Source organism: Poeciliopsis prolifica, unplaced genomic scaffold, assembly GCF_027474105.1.
Source record: "Poeciliopsis prolifica strain line A6 unplaced genomic scaffold, Auburn_PproV2 SCAFFOLD127, whole genome shotgun sequence".
Taxonomy (NCBI): Eukaryota; Metazoa; Chordata; class Actinopteri; order Cyprinodontiformes; family Poeciliidae; genus Poeciliopsis; species Poeciliopsis prolifica.
In genome coordinates, this window is record NW_026562502.1 from 477,501 (window position 1) to 491,162 (window position 13,662).

The 13,662-nt window shown below is 44.9% G+C and overlaps 1 protein-coding gene across 1 annotated transcript in view; it reads right to left on the minus strand.

Annotated features, from left to right (window-relative positions):
- Window positions 1-2,930: 2,930 nt before the first annotated feature.
- The window catches only part of LOC129355223 (phenylalanine--tRNA ligase, mitochondrial-like), a 58,807-nt gene continuing 48,075 nt past the window's right edge, over window positions 2,931-13,662 (minus strand). The window contains exon 11 of the mRNA XM_055024757.1: window positions 2,931-3,573. The gene's annotated coding sequence lies outside the window, so the exon portion shown is untranslated. The remainder of the gene's footprint in view (window positions 3,574-13,662) is intronic.

Below are 13,662 nucleotides of genomic sequence, written 5' to 3' on the forward strand. Positions count from 1 at the left end.
GTTTGTCTGCGTGCCAGCCTAAGCCAGCGTAGCGGCTCGTTTCGGTGACAGTATGCTGACTGGTTGTTATGCTGTATGTGTGAATGAATGTAGCAGTGTTTCTTCTAATGACTGTGTGTGTGTGTGTGTGTGTGTGTGTGTGTGTGTGTGTGTGTGTGTGTGTGTGTACTTTCCTTTCTATCTTCTTGAGGACCCAGGAGCGACCCAGACACTATCGGTGAGGACACTCTCGACTCGGTGAAACGGATCAGGACAAACATCACATAAAACTCCATGCTGCTAACTGCTAACTATTTTAACTGAATATTTAACAAAAATAAAAACTAGGGTCAGAGGTCATCCATCAGTTCAGTCACTCCCAGGAGGAAAAAATTGCAAACATCCAGAAATCTCGGTCTCTGACTCTGGAGGCCTCAGTTAGCCAGATAAAGGTTAAAGGTCATGACTCTGAACCGGAATGGCTGCTTGGAGAGGTTGAAGGGGAAAAAGATGGCAGTTTGTTTGGTAGTGGGATGTAAAGGTCTTGGAGGTCTGATCATTATTGTGTTTGTTGCATTGAGGAGATTCAGACATTGTGGTCAATCAGGAATATGTAAATATTTTAGAAGGCTTTTGTTTTCAGGGATGTGTTCATTTTGATTAATTAGTTACACAGATTGTGATGTGTTCAAAGTTTTAAAGCAATTAATTGTTTGGGGTTTTTTGGCATACAAGAGTTCCCACCGAAATATTTATAGTCACGTGTTTCCGTTATGCTCATAAACATGACGCACAGGCTACATCTGCTAACAACGGAGCGTCTTTGGTCCCACTGGGTTTTAATTTCTGTTTTTAAATGATCTGAAAATACTGCTGTTGTGTTCCAGTAGTGCTAAAAGCAGTTCACTAATCAGTGAAGCTATGCTAGCCTACATGTTAGCATCTCAATGCTGGCATGTAGGCTCTGGAAAGATGAAGTTAGAAAAACATTTAATCAGATTAAATTATTCAAAGCAGCAGAAACAGGTTTTATTTTGTCAATAAATATTAAATGATTGCATCTGTAGATGAAATCGAAGAAAAAGTCTGTTGGTGTTTCTTCAGGATTTTCTTTCATTTACTTCAATGAAAACTAATCTTAATAATTTCAGTAAAAGCTGGAAGTTAATTGAGCAGAAAGTCGATTAGATGTTCAGGATCCACTTGGTTCTAATGAAACATGAACTCTTCTGTTCTGACAAGTTTGTTTCCTGAACTGCCCCCGTCGACCCCGTGACCTCCTGCAGGTTTCCTCATTACACAACCCGACACCAACCTCATCTGTTCCACTGTAAGGGAATTTTTTTTTTTGCGAAAACAACAATAAAAATGAACTAAGATGACTTCTTGAGCTTGAGAGATGGATTTTCACAGAGCTGTCAAAGTAAGACGCCTAATTATTGTTGGTTTCGCTACGGAGCAGCTGTGCTGTCAGGGACGGTTTTATTGTTGCTTTAATTTATTTAGAAATTAAAGAAACTCATCATGGCTGGATCTCGGAGCATCGTGGTTCAGACAGTGACAGGAGCAGAAACAATCCCTGAATGTTTAATGAGCTTCAGAATAAAAACGGATGTCTGTTTATTTCTATCTTTGTATTTTCTAGAAAAAAAAAACTCATACTGTCAATGCTTTTTTCTATAAATAAAGTTAATTAAGAACATCAGAAATAAACAAAAACCGTTATGAAAACTGAATTTTAGATGTTAAATACAATAAATTTAAGAGGAAACAAAAGAAGAACCAAATAGAAGCTAAAGCCATCAGATCCGTTTGGGTCAAGGGTTCTACTTCAATCAGACGAGTTGAGGGCTGGACTTGGACTCACCTGGCTTTGGCTGGTTTCCTCCTGATGGTCCAGTCGACCCGGTTCTACTGGAACCAGAACATCTGCTCTACCTCCAGCTGCTCTGAGTCAAACCAGCCTGTTCCCCTCCTGGCCTGTGGGGGCGCTGCACTAAGAACCACTGCAGGAAACGACACTAAAACCTCTGAAGACACTGAGAGCAACTTCCTGTTTCACCAGATGAAACAAGATGGAGGCGTCAGAGTTTAGTGATTTCTTTGGTCTTTGGCTGAAGACCAGGAGCCATTTCTGCTGCTAGCGCTAGGCTAGCATGTTAGTTTTGGTTTATTTACCCAGAATGCCCTGCGTTTTGGAGTGGTCTTTGGTACGCTTGGTGTTCACATTCAAACCAAACCCAGACCGAGGATTGGAGGACCAGAGGTCAGAGGTTGATTTGCGTTTACACCTCAGCAACTGAACCAGACTTTGACTAGACAGGCGGACTGTTGTCGGGTTGAAGTGGATGGAACAGAACCGGTAGGAATGTTCTCTTAAAAAGACCAGAAGCTGATATGAGTTCATATTGATCTCAGCAGTCGGTTCAGATCGTCTGAATTATGAAACTCAATGATTGAGATTCAGTTTCACTTTTACAAAGAATTTGGAAAAAACTGATTTAACATCTGCAGCATCCAGTTGGTCTAGTTTAAAAGCCTAATCAGTAAGAAAACCCAGATTCCTATCAGAGAGACAAAATGTAACCTTACTCAGGTTCTTATGTCTTTTAGATAATTAAATGTCTCCTCAGGGACTCTGTAGTTTTTGGGTAGTTGGGCAGAAAAACCTGGATTTCATCAGCTAAACGTGAAACGGGTGGAAACATTTCTACCTGCCTTAAAGCCCTGGTGAATTATATACAGATAATAAGAGAAGCACCTGGATAAACTGATGTCCTTCTCCTGATTGATACCTTTGTTAAACAGGGTCCTTCAGGTTCGTGGTCACCTGGACAGGTAAGTCGTTGGAAAGTCCAGCAGGTCGTCAGATTGATGGCAGGTTTGAACCTGAAGCCTGAAACTGAATCTAGAGTTAAATTAACAGCGAATGAAACACTTATGCAACCAGGTTAGTGCAAACGTTTTTATTAACTTTTCCTCTTTAGTCAACATTCAAAACAGTTTCCAAAAACATTTCAGATAAATTTCTCCCTGTGTGTCCAAACAGCTGAAGGTACTAAAACTTCTGTCCCAAAAAGGTTCAAGAGTCAAATTACTTTCACACAGCAGGTTTTTTAAATTAGATGACTTTTATAGGTAATTTAACATCGACTGTAGCTGGTTTCAGAGACAGGAAGTCATCAGGGTTTAACAGCCTGGAGTTCAGACCTGCTGGAGATCAGCCTGCAGCGTCACCGGCAATCGCTGGCCGACCAGACGATGTTTTTGGAAATTAAAGGCGACGCACGTCAGATTCACACGTTACGGCTGAAGGGGAGCGGAGGGAGGATGACGAAGTGCTGCAGCAGCGTGTGAACCGCCGGCAGCAGCATCTACGGCAGAGTGACGCCTGAGCACGACAGTCACAGCTGCTCAGCTCAGGCTCTGTGTGCGTAGATCTACGCCGCTCAGACTCAGAACCGGCCTTGAACGCCCAGCTCCGTCTCCGCCATCCGCTCGATTTGCTGGTGGACCTGCCGCACCTCCTGCTGGGTCAAAGTTCGCTCCATGTGGCGGTAGACGATGCGGTAGCAGTGACTCCGCCGGCCCGTCCTGAAACGCACAGAAACAATCGGACCGTTAGCATCACCATGTAACGATGTGTCTTCATGTCTGACGTTTGTTTTAAACTAAGAGTTCGCAGAGTTCTGCTGCTTCATGACCCGGTCTGTTACTTTTCACAGTAACATTTGTGTCTCGTTTTATTATTTTATTTATTTTACTCTGTTAAATCACCAGCTAACTCTTTGGTAATGAAATGTAAATATTAGAGGATCAAGTAATAAAAACCCAAATTATTCAGGCAGAGAGGAAGTTTTATGTTTCAAGACGATGAGACGAAGACGTTTCACTCTTCCTCACATTGGCACCCATTTCTGGACCCGAATGACTGATTCCTTTCATGATTCACCAAAAAGAATCATTTAAGTCGCACTGAAATGTGACGCTGATCCAAAATCCTCTGGTGGTTCAGATGAAGGTTGAGCCGTTTGAGCTCAGTGATGCGAGCAGCATTGTAAGGCATGGTGGTGGCAGGGTCATGCTGAGGGCCTGCTGAAAGCAGATGGGATGGTTTTGTCCTCAAACAGGAAGTGGAAACTGTTTCTGTCTCTAATGGGAAACTACTTCCTGTTGAAACCAGGAAGCCTCGTCATGTACTTCCTGTTTACTCCGTTCTGTCCTTCCTCCTCTATTCCAGCTCTTCATCATCTTGCCCTTTCTCTCCACCTCCACAGTTGACAAAATGACTAACAACACATTAAACCTACAATAACAAAACACAACATGATCTCCTCTCTCTCTCTCCATTCATTCTCTATGTCGCTCGCCCGCGCTCAGCGGCTCATGAATAATTGAACATCGCTACATTTGGTGGAAATGTCAGAGAGAGAGAGACTAATGCAATTACACACACACACGCACACACACACACACACACACACACACACACACACACACACACACACACACACACACACACACACACAGAGACTGACTGGTATTTTATGAGATAGAGTATTAATGTTTAATAATTGATGTCTCCATCATCCAGCCCATATAGCTGGAAGGGGGATCGATACAGGGACACCTGTACACTGCACACACACACACACACACACACACACACACACACACACACACACACACACACACACACACACACACACACACACACACACTGCAGGGTAAATGTGCCATAATGAAGCACATTACATTATTCATATTTATTATTGAGCCTCAAATTTCAATTTTTTACCAGGAATTAAAAATCTTCAAATCAAAATGATTTCCTCTTCATTTTGTGGCCTGAAGGAAAAACTGAATTGTTTGGGCTTCATTATTATTATTAGCTTTATTAAATTCAAAGATAAAAACTGGTTACACCGGAAGCTGAGGAAGAAACAGGGAAACTGAGCTGCTGAGTGAAACAAAAAGTAAAGATCATCATGACTCTTCATCTCTTATTGAAGATCAAATCTCACTGACTTTTTGTCTCATTAAAATTTCACTAAAATAGAAAACAGGTTGGAAACACCAGAAGCTAATTAAAGACTTTTCCAAACTTTTCCAGGCTGCCTGGAAACCCGACTGATGGAAAACCAACCAGACTTCTGATTTAAATAAAAATGATTCCCAACCGCTCTGGAGGAGCTGCAGAGATCTGCTGCTCAGGTGGGATACAAAAATAAAACAGGAAGTCTTAAAGTTGAAATCAAAACTGGGAAGCAGACGAACGTCTGGAAGAGGAGAAACAGTTTCTGACCAAAAGCGTCCCGAACCAGGAGTTGGCTGCATCATGCTGAGGGTCAGGCTCGTCGATTCAGTGAATTACCCAGAAGCCTGTGGTAAACGCGTGTCTGAGTGAAACATGCGGAGCGGTTCAGGCTGTGATTACTGCTGCTGAACCCGGTTCATCTGTCCTGGCGTTCAAACGGCTGCGCTGCTGTGAAGCCAATCAAAGAGCTGCTGTGGGCGGAGAGTCGCAGAAATGATTAAAACCAAATTATCTAACAGCCGTAATGAAACAGGCTGAACCTCCTGTGTGCCACTCGGAGCTATTTATGAACACAAGCAGTCGGCAGGCCGAGGTTAGCGCCGAGTGAGGCAGAAAATAACTCGTCAGGAACTTCGCCTTTAATTGCTGCTGCAGGTTTTTCTTAGACTTTTAATTGCTCTGGTGAAAACAGGCTCCATTTCTCCTGAGCTCGCCGGCAGCAGAGCGGCCATCATGGTTTGGTTAGCAGGTCCAACAGGAAACAGATCAAACTGAGAGGAGAAACAAACAACAAAAACATTCAGGAACAAACAGCCGGAGCGCCGCTGGCAGATTCACGAACTGATGACGGATGAAGGGAAGGTCGGGATTTCAGACTTTCCTCCATCACTTCTGTCCAATCAGAGCAACGATTGTTAACTTTGTTAACAATCCAACGAAGGAGCTGTGGTTCTCTTTCTCTCTACTCTTGAGCAACCTGTTCCCCTCCTGGCCTGTGGGGGCGCTGCACCAACAACCACTGCAGGAAATGACACTAAAACCTCTGGAGACACTGAGAGCAACTTCCTTTCACCAGATGAAACAAGATGAAGGCGTCAGAGTTTAGTGATTTTTCTTTAGTCTTTGGCTGAAGACCAGGAGCCATTTCAGCTGCTAGCGCTAGGCTAACATGTTAGCTTTGGTTGGATTTACCCAGAATGCCCTGCGGTTTTGTCCACTTCCTGCTTTTGGAGCGATCTTTGGTCAGGTTGGCGTTCACATTCAAACCGAACCAGAGTTCACTTAAACCAAACCCAGACCAAAGTTTGGAGGACCAGAGGTCAGAGGTCGACACCTCACCAACTGAACTGGACTTTGACTAGTTCACTGGGCTGGAGTTGAACTAAATAAACCTGGATGAGTTTCCTCCAGAGGGCGCTAATCCTTCATCCAGGACGATCTCAGATAAAATCCTGGTTTTCTCAGAACCAATTGGATCAGTCGGTTTGTGGAGCTTGGACTCTTCCCTCATGGTGGACTGAAGCTAACGCTACTAGCCTGAAGCTAATGCTACTAGCCTGAAGCTAACGCTACTAGCCTGAAGCTAACGCTACTAGCCTGAAGCTAACGCTACTAGCCTGAAGCTAATGCTACTAACCTGAAGCTAATGCTACTAGCCTGAAGTTAACGCTACTAGCCTGAAGCTAATGCTACTAGCCTGAAGCTAATGCTACTAGCCTGAAGCTAATGCTACTAACCTGAAGCTAATGCTACTAGCCTGAAGCTAATGCTACTAGCCTGAAGCTAACACTACTAGCCTGGAAACATCCTGAGGTCCAGGAGGAGAAGCTGCTGATGCTGATGAGGACGGATGGACAGATGGACATGGGTTTATGAGACTGAAGCTCTTCCAGTTCATCTGGAGACGATGCGTCTCTTGGCTGAAGTTTCTCTGGATGTTCATAAATATCAGCAACGATTAGAGGAGCTGCTCAGCTGGAGGCAACAAGGAGCAACAGCAACCAGCAACAGGCTGGCGGTAATCATTATCAGACTGGAATCAGATCTATCAGAGAATCGATTGATCGGTTTATTATGAATGGATCCTAAACATTTCAGCTGTTTTAAACCAGATGTGATTCAGATTCAGTGATTCTTCACATGAACTTTTCTTCCTCTCCTCTTCCTCTCCTCTTCCTCTCCTCTTCCTCCCTGATCCAGAAGTCGCCAGCAGTCGATGTTTTTCCTCTCGTCTCCATTTTTACCCGGACAGACGCTGAACCAACAGCTCAACCTAATTCCTTCTTCAAAGCCTCTGCTCTTCCCTCCATCCATCCTTCGTCCCTCCAGGGCCACAAATCGCCCAAATCAATTAGCATTCAGCCAGACAGCTGCGCTTCAACCGCCGCTGCTGCTCCCTGCTTAAGCTCCCACTGAGATCCTCCCAAAGGGACGGATGGGAGGAAGAGAGGGACGGACGGACGGGAGGAAGAGAGGGACGGACGGATGGACGGGAGGAAGAGAGGGACGGACGGACGGAGGAAGAGAGGGACGGATGGACGGGAGGAAGAGAGGGACGGACGGACGGGAGGAAGAGAGGGACGGACGGACGGACGGGAGGAAGAGAGGGACGGATGGACGGGAGGAAGAGAGGGACGGATGGACGGCGCCTTGTGAACCGGAGCTTTGAAAGAAAACGTTTCTAGGAATATTCACGGCTCTATGAAGGTCCAGTCATCACCGGCAGAGCAGAGAAAACCAGCCGGCTTTCAGCATCTATACATTCTACATCTATAGAAACAACAAGAGGATTTAACTAGAAACGATCTGAAATCAACCAGTAGAAAACTGATCAGATTTTACTGCACATTAAACTTTCTGCTATCTGCATTAAAAGTACGATAAATAAAAAATAATCCGTCACCTGCAGAAGTTTTTGATTTATAATAATTAGTTTGTTTCTTTCAGCTGCAGAAACTTTTATTTTTCCAATAATCGTCCTGATTATCATCTTCTACAGACTCATGAAGAAGTTGATTATTCTGGAAGTAAACAATTATTTTTACGTCTCAGTAACATAAAATAGATTTTTAAATTTTTTAAATTACAAATTTTAAAAATCTGTAATTTTTTTAATCCAACTTTTGTTGCCATTAAAGTCTAAATGTTATTAATAATTACAGTTTAATTTAAACAGTTTATTTTTAACAAAACTGCAGAGCAGCAAACTTATTTGGATAAATCAGATTTAACTGAATAAAAAAATCAACATTATTGATTTTATAAATCAACATTTATTGCAGATCAAGCTGTTATGTTTATGAGTTTATTAAAGCAGAACTAAAACAGAAAACTTAATGTTTTAAAAATAACATCAGTCAAATCAATTCTCAAACTAGCTGGTTAACTAACTGGTTTAATGGTGAATTGACTGGATGACTAGTTGTTAGTTTACTGGTTAACTGGTAGATTAATATCCTGTAAAGCAGCAGAAACTCAGACTAAAACCAGCTGATTAGAGTTTGATTAGAAATGTAACAATATAATATTTATTCTTTGTGTTTATGATGTAAAACTCTTTGAAGTGCTTCACTAATAATGCTGCGGCCCTGATGCTGCGGCCCTGATGCTGCGGCCCTGATGCTGCGGCCCTGATGCTGCGGCCCTGATGCCGCGGTTCATCATGGCCGCCGCCTCACATGTCAGCTCCATCAGAGCTCGTCGTTTCCTCGCCGCCGGAGAACATCTGATATTTTTTACACCTCTGAGGCAGAGCGCCGCGGTCGCCTGGAACAAGCTGCCTGGTTTCCCCAGAAACCGATTCCAAGCGATTCTGCCGCCATCTGCTGCAGAAACCCGACGACCTCCACCAGAACCAGAACCACCAGAACCAGAACCACCAGAACCAGAACCACCAGAACCAGAACCACCAGAACCACCAGAACCAGAACCACCAGAACCACCAGAACCAGAACCACCAGAACCAGAACCAGAACCACCAGAACCACCAGAACCAGAACCACCAGAACCACCAGAACCAGAACCACCAGAACCAGAACCACCAGAACCAGAACCACCAGAACCACCAGAACCAGAACCACCAGAACCAGAACCACCAGAACCAGAACCACCAGAACCACCAGAACCAGAACCACCAGAACCAAAACCACCAGAACCAGAACCACCAGAACCAACACTCTGGACTCATGACTCCAGGTCTGCTTCACTGGAGGACCTCTGACCTCCAGGTGAAGACAGTGACTGAAGGCTGGAGCCACTGGTTGGTTACTGGAGCCACTGGTTGGTTACTGGAGCCACTGGTTGGTTACTGGAGCCACTGGTTGGTTACTGGAGCCACTGGTTGGTTACTGGAGCCACTGGTTGGGTGATGAACTAGTTGCTGACGTCTCCATGTTTTGGATGGAGGATCAGATTTTATATGAATCGGTAGAAATGTGTTGAGTTAAACCAGTAGAACCAGAGTTTAACTGGTTCAACTGGTTTAACTCCAGAACCGGCTCCAGGCGGGTCACAATCAACTGGTTTAACTCTGGACCAGTTAACTGTTGAGTTTAACTGGTTCAACTGGACTGAACTCCAACAGAGGTCCAGTAGAGTCGGGTTCTCCACCTTCCTCTGAATTATTAACGGTTCTGTCTCTGCAGAGGGAACCGGGTCGGCCACAGGAGGCCGGCGGTTCTGATCCGATCGCCTGGTGGATCCGTGTGGCTGAGCGACTCGATGAAGAGCAGCAGAGACCGCAGCTCCTCTTCCTCCGTCTTTCTCCTTGCAGGCGAACCGGATCCGGCCACTTTATTAGGCACAGAGAGGGAATCAGCCAATCAGACGCCAGCAACTAGATGGAGGCCAGAGGTCAAACTGACCCAACGGAGCCCAGCCATTGGTACCAGAGGGTTGGTCCAAACCAGCAGAACTGGACCAGAACCGGTTAAAGAACGATTCCTGGTCCGATCAGTCCTGATTCCTGCTGAAACGTTGAGCTGATTGGATCAGAACCTGCTGGAACATCATGAAGGAACGGAAACCAAACGGAACCAAAACCAAACGGAACCAAAACCAAACGGAACCAAAACCAAACGGAACCAAAACCAAACGGAACCAAAACCAAACGGAACCAAAACCAAACGGAACCAACAAGCTGGAGAGACGATGAAACAATTCAGGAGTTTAAAGAAATAACACAATTATTACTACACACTGGGTCGATCAGAACCGACTGAGGTCCGATTGGTTCTGGTGTTTTAACGTTTAATGTTCTGATGTCATGGGTGTGTGTGTGTGTGTGTTCCTGTGTGTGTGTTCCTGTGTGTGTGTTCCTGTGTGTGTGTGTGTGTTCCTGTGTGTGTGTGTTCCTGTGTGTGTGTGTTCCTGTGTGTGTGTGTTCCTGTGTGTGTTCCTGTGTGTGTGTGTGTGTTCCTGTGTGTGTGTGTGTGTTCCTGTGTGTGTTCCTGTGTGTGTGTGTCGCCTACTGTCCATCTGCTGGAGCTCCAGGAGACGTGATGAGTGTCTCATGACTCAGTCCTCTTCCTCCTCCTCCTCATCATCAGAACCAACAGCTGACCTGAATCACCAGCAGCTTCATCTGCTGCTGACCCAACAGAACCAGCAGAACCAACAGAACCAGCAGAACCAACAGAACCAGCAGAACCAGCAGAACCGGCTCCAGGCGGGTCAGAATCATCGGTCACTCGGACCACATCAGCTGGAAAAAACAGCCATTACCCAGAATCCCCAGCCGGCTAATGTGAAGCCACTTAATCTGCGCAGCGTCTGATTGGCTGACGGAGGCCGGCTCTCTCTGTGATGGCGGTGAATAATTCAGTGGGGCGGCCCACACTTCCCCTCTGCTAATTGCTCGTTAAGTGCTCCGTTTGACCTTTAGCCGCCGTAGAAGAAGAAGAAACCGTTTATGATTCTGTCGAGTAAAGCAATAAATTCTAGTTTTTTATCCTGTAACTGTAAATATATTCATGTAACGTTTGACCTGCAGCAGGTCCGTGTTTATGTCCTCTGCTTTTCTTCTGTCTCATCTTTAAACCAACCAAAGCGACTTCCTGGAGCAGAAACACAGAAACCAGCAGAGATTTCCAGGTGAGCAGTAGCGCTGAGGTTTTCCCAGCTTCTTGTGCAGCAGGAACTGTTTCAGTCGTTCCTGACAGGTTTGATCTGCAGCAGTTAATATTTAAACAGCAGAACATGAAGCTGAAGGCAGAAACCAGCTGGACCCGCCGAAAATACACCGTTTACCTCAAGACTCACACCAAACGGCTGCATCCATTATTCACTGGTCCATTACACACACACACACACACACACACACACACACACACACACACACACACACAGACACACACACTTACACACAGACATGCACAAATACACACACACACACACACACACACAGACACACACACACACACACACACAGACACACACACACACACACACACAGACACACACACACACACACACACAGACACACACACAGACATGCACAAATACACACACACACAGACACACACACACACACACACACAGACACACACACACAGACACACACACACACACACACACACACACACACAGACACACACACACACACACACACAGACACACACACACACACAGACACACACACACACACACACACACACACACACACACACACACACAGACACACACTTACACACAGACACACACACAGACATGCACAAATACACACACACACACACACCCACACACACAGACACACACACACACACAGACACACACACACACAGACATGCACAAATACACACACACACAAACATCTTAAGGCAAAACTAACTATGTACTGGATGCACTGTAAAAATGAATGTAGTAAGTAGAACCCGTCTATCAAAACACAATATACCATATATAGGTGTGAGTGTCCAGCATATGCGTGGTCTGCAGTGCTATTAGCTGGACCAGCTAACAAACGGTTTTGTTGTATCAGACGAAAATGACAGGAATCTATTGCGGTTCAGTACCAGTCCAGAACCGGTCCAGAACCGGTCCGGTGGTTCTGGAAAACTTGCCTGGCTCTTCCATTCAGATATTTTCCCTGCGGTTTTTGTCTCTACCCATCATCTCTCACCACTTCACTCTCACTTAAAGCTTCTGGTGTGTGTGTGTGTGTGTGTGTGTCTGTGTGTGTGTGGGTCGATAGCAGCAGTAAGACAAACAGGAAGTCTCCTGAGTGTGTGTTCATTAATCGTATTAGGATGGAGTGAGAGCAGGAAGCCGGCGTCATTAGGAGGATGAGGAGGTTCATGTTTCTGCTCTTCCTCTCAGCGGAGAGCCTCTGTGGATGTTTAGAGCGCGGTGAGGACACACACAGCGTCCTGGTGTGTGTGCGAGCGTGTGTGAGAGTGTGTGTGAGAGTGTGTGTGAGAGTGTGTGTGAGCCCTGATTGGTCATGATGCAGTTCAGGTTGTGTGTCTGTAAGCTGAGCTCAGCGTTGACGACCGACAGGTGGAGGAAGCAGAAGCTGATTCTCCTCTTCCTGTGGTTTCATAGAAATAAATAAAAACATAAACAGTGACATGAAAACACCAAGGAGCTCCAGCAGCAGAACCACTGAGGAGCTGCAGTGGCCTAGTCAAACTCCACTGTTCCTCCTCTGAAGATCATGATTTGGGGGAAACTTAATTTACAAAATAAATGAGAAGTCCTCACATGTGAGGGAAATCAACCAGTGTTTGTGTGAAGCGTAGCAGAGATGAATCTTCATGGACTAAAGAAACAAACAGCAGCATCATCAATCCACGGCGCCATCTGGGTTCTGGACGGGTCCCATCAGTCATCAAACCCATTTGTTTTCATCCAATCAGCCGCCTCTGAATCACCAGCAACCAATCAGCTTCCTGTTAGCCGCGCCGCTGCAGCATCAACAACCTGCAGCGCTGATTAAACACCGGCGCCGTTCTGCTCCAACATGAAGACCCACAAGCTACTGATCAGAACCAGAACCTTCTGAGGCCTGACAGCATCGATGATGACATCATCACCTCTCCTAAACTGAAACGTTAGCTGTGCTAATAAAAAAATGCTAATTATAACCATTAGTTCAGCTAAAATGCTACACCAACACAGGATTTAACTGAAGCTAGTACTAAATGCTAATAGTTCCATTAACAAGGACAGGATTTAACTGAAGCTAACGCTAAAGCACTAATCATATACACTGGTTCTAAGGTTGCTAAAGTGTAACCACACAGAATTTACCAGAAGCTAATACGAGATGCTAATCATTAAGATTAGCTCTGCTAACAATAAATCGCTACACCAACACAACAATAAGCTAATGTAAGCTAATTAGCTTACATTAGCTAATTAGCTAATGTAAGCTAATTAGCTAATGTAAGCTAATTAGATTACATTAGCTTATTTAATGTAAGCTAATTCTAAAGTGCAAATCATAAACATTAGCTTAGCTATAGTGCAACACCTACACAGCAATCAACAACAGCTAATGCTAACTTGCTAATGCATCCATCTATGATTTATTGTTGTAAACTGGGGGTTTACTGGAGTTACTGGGAATGTAGAACTGATACTGGGAGCTGATATATAGGAGTCAGGGGGAATAAACAGGAAGTTTTCAGCTGTTTAACCTTTGACCC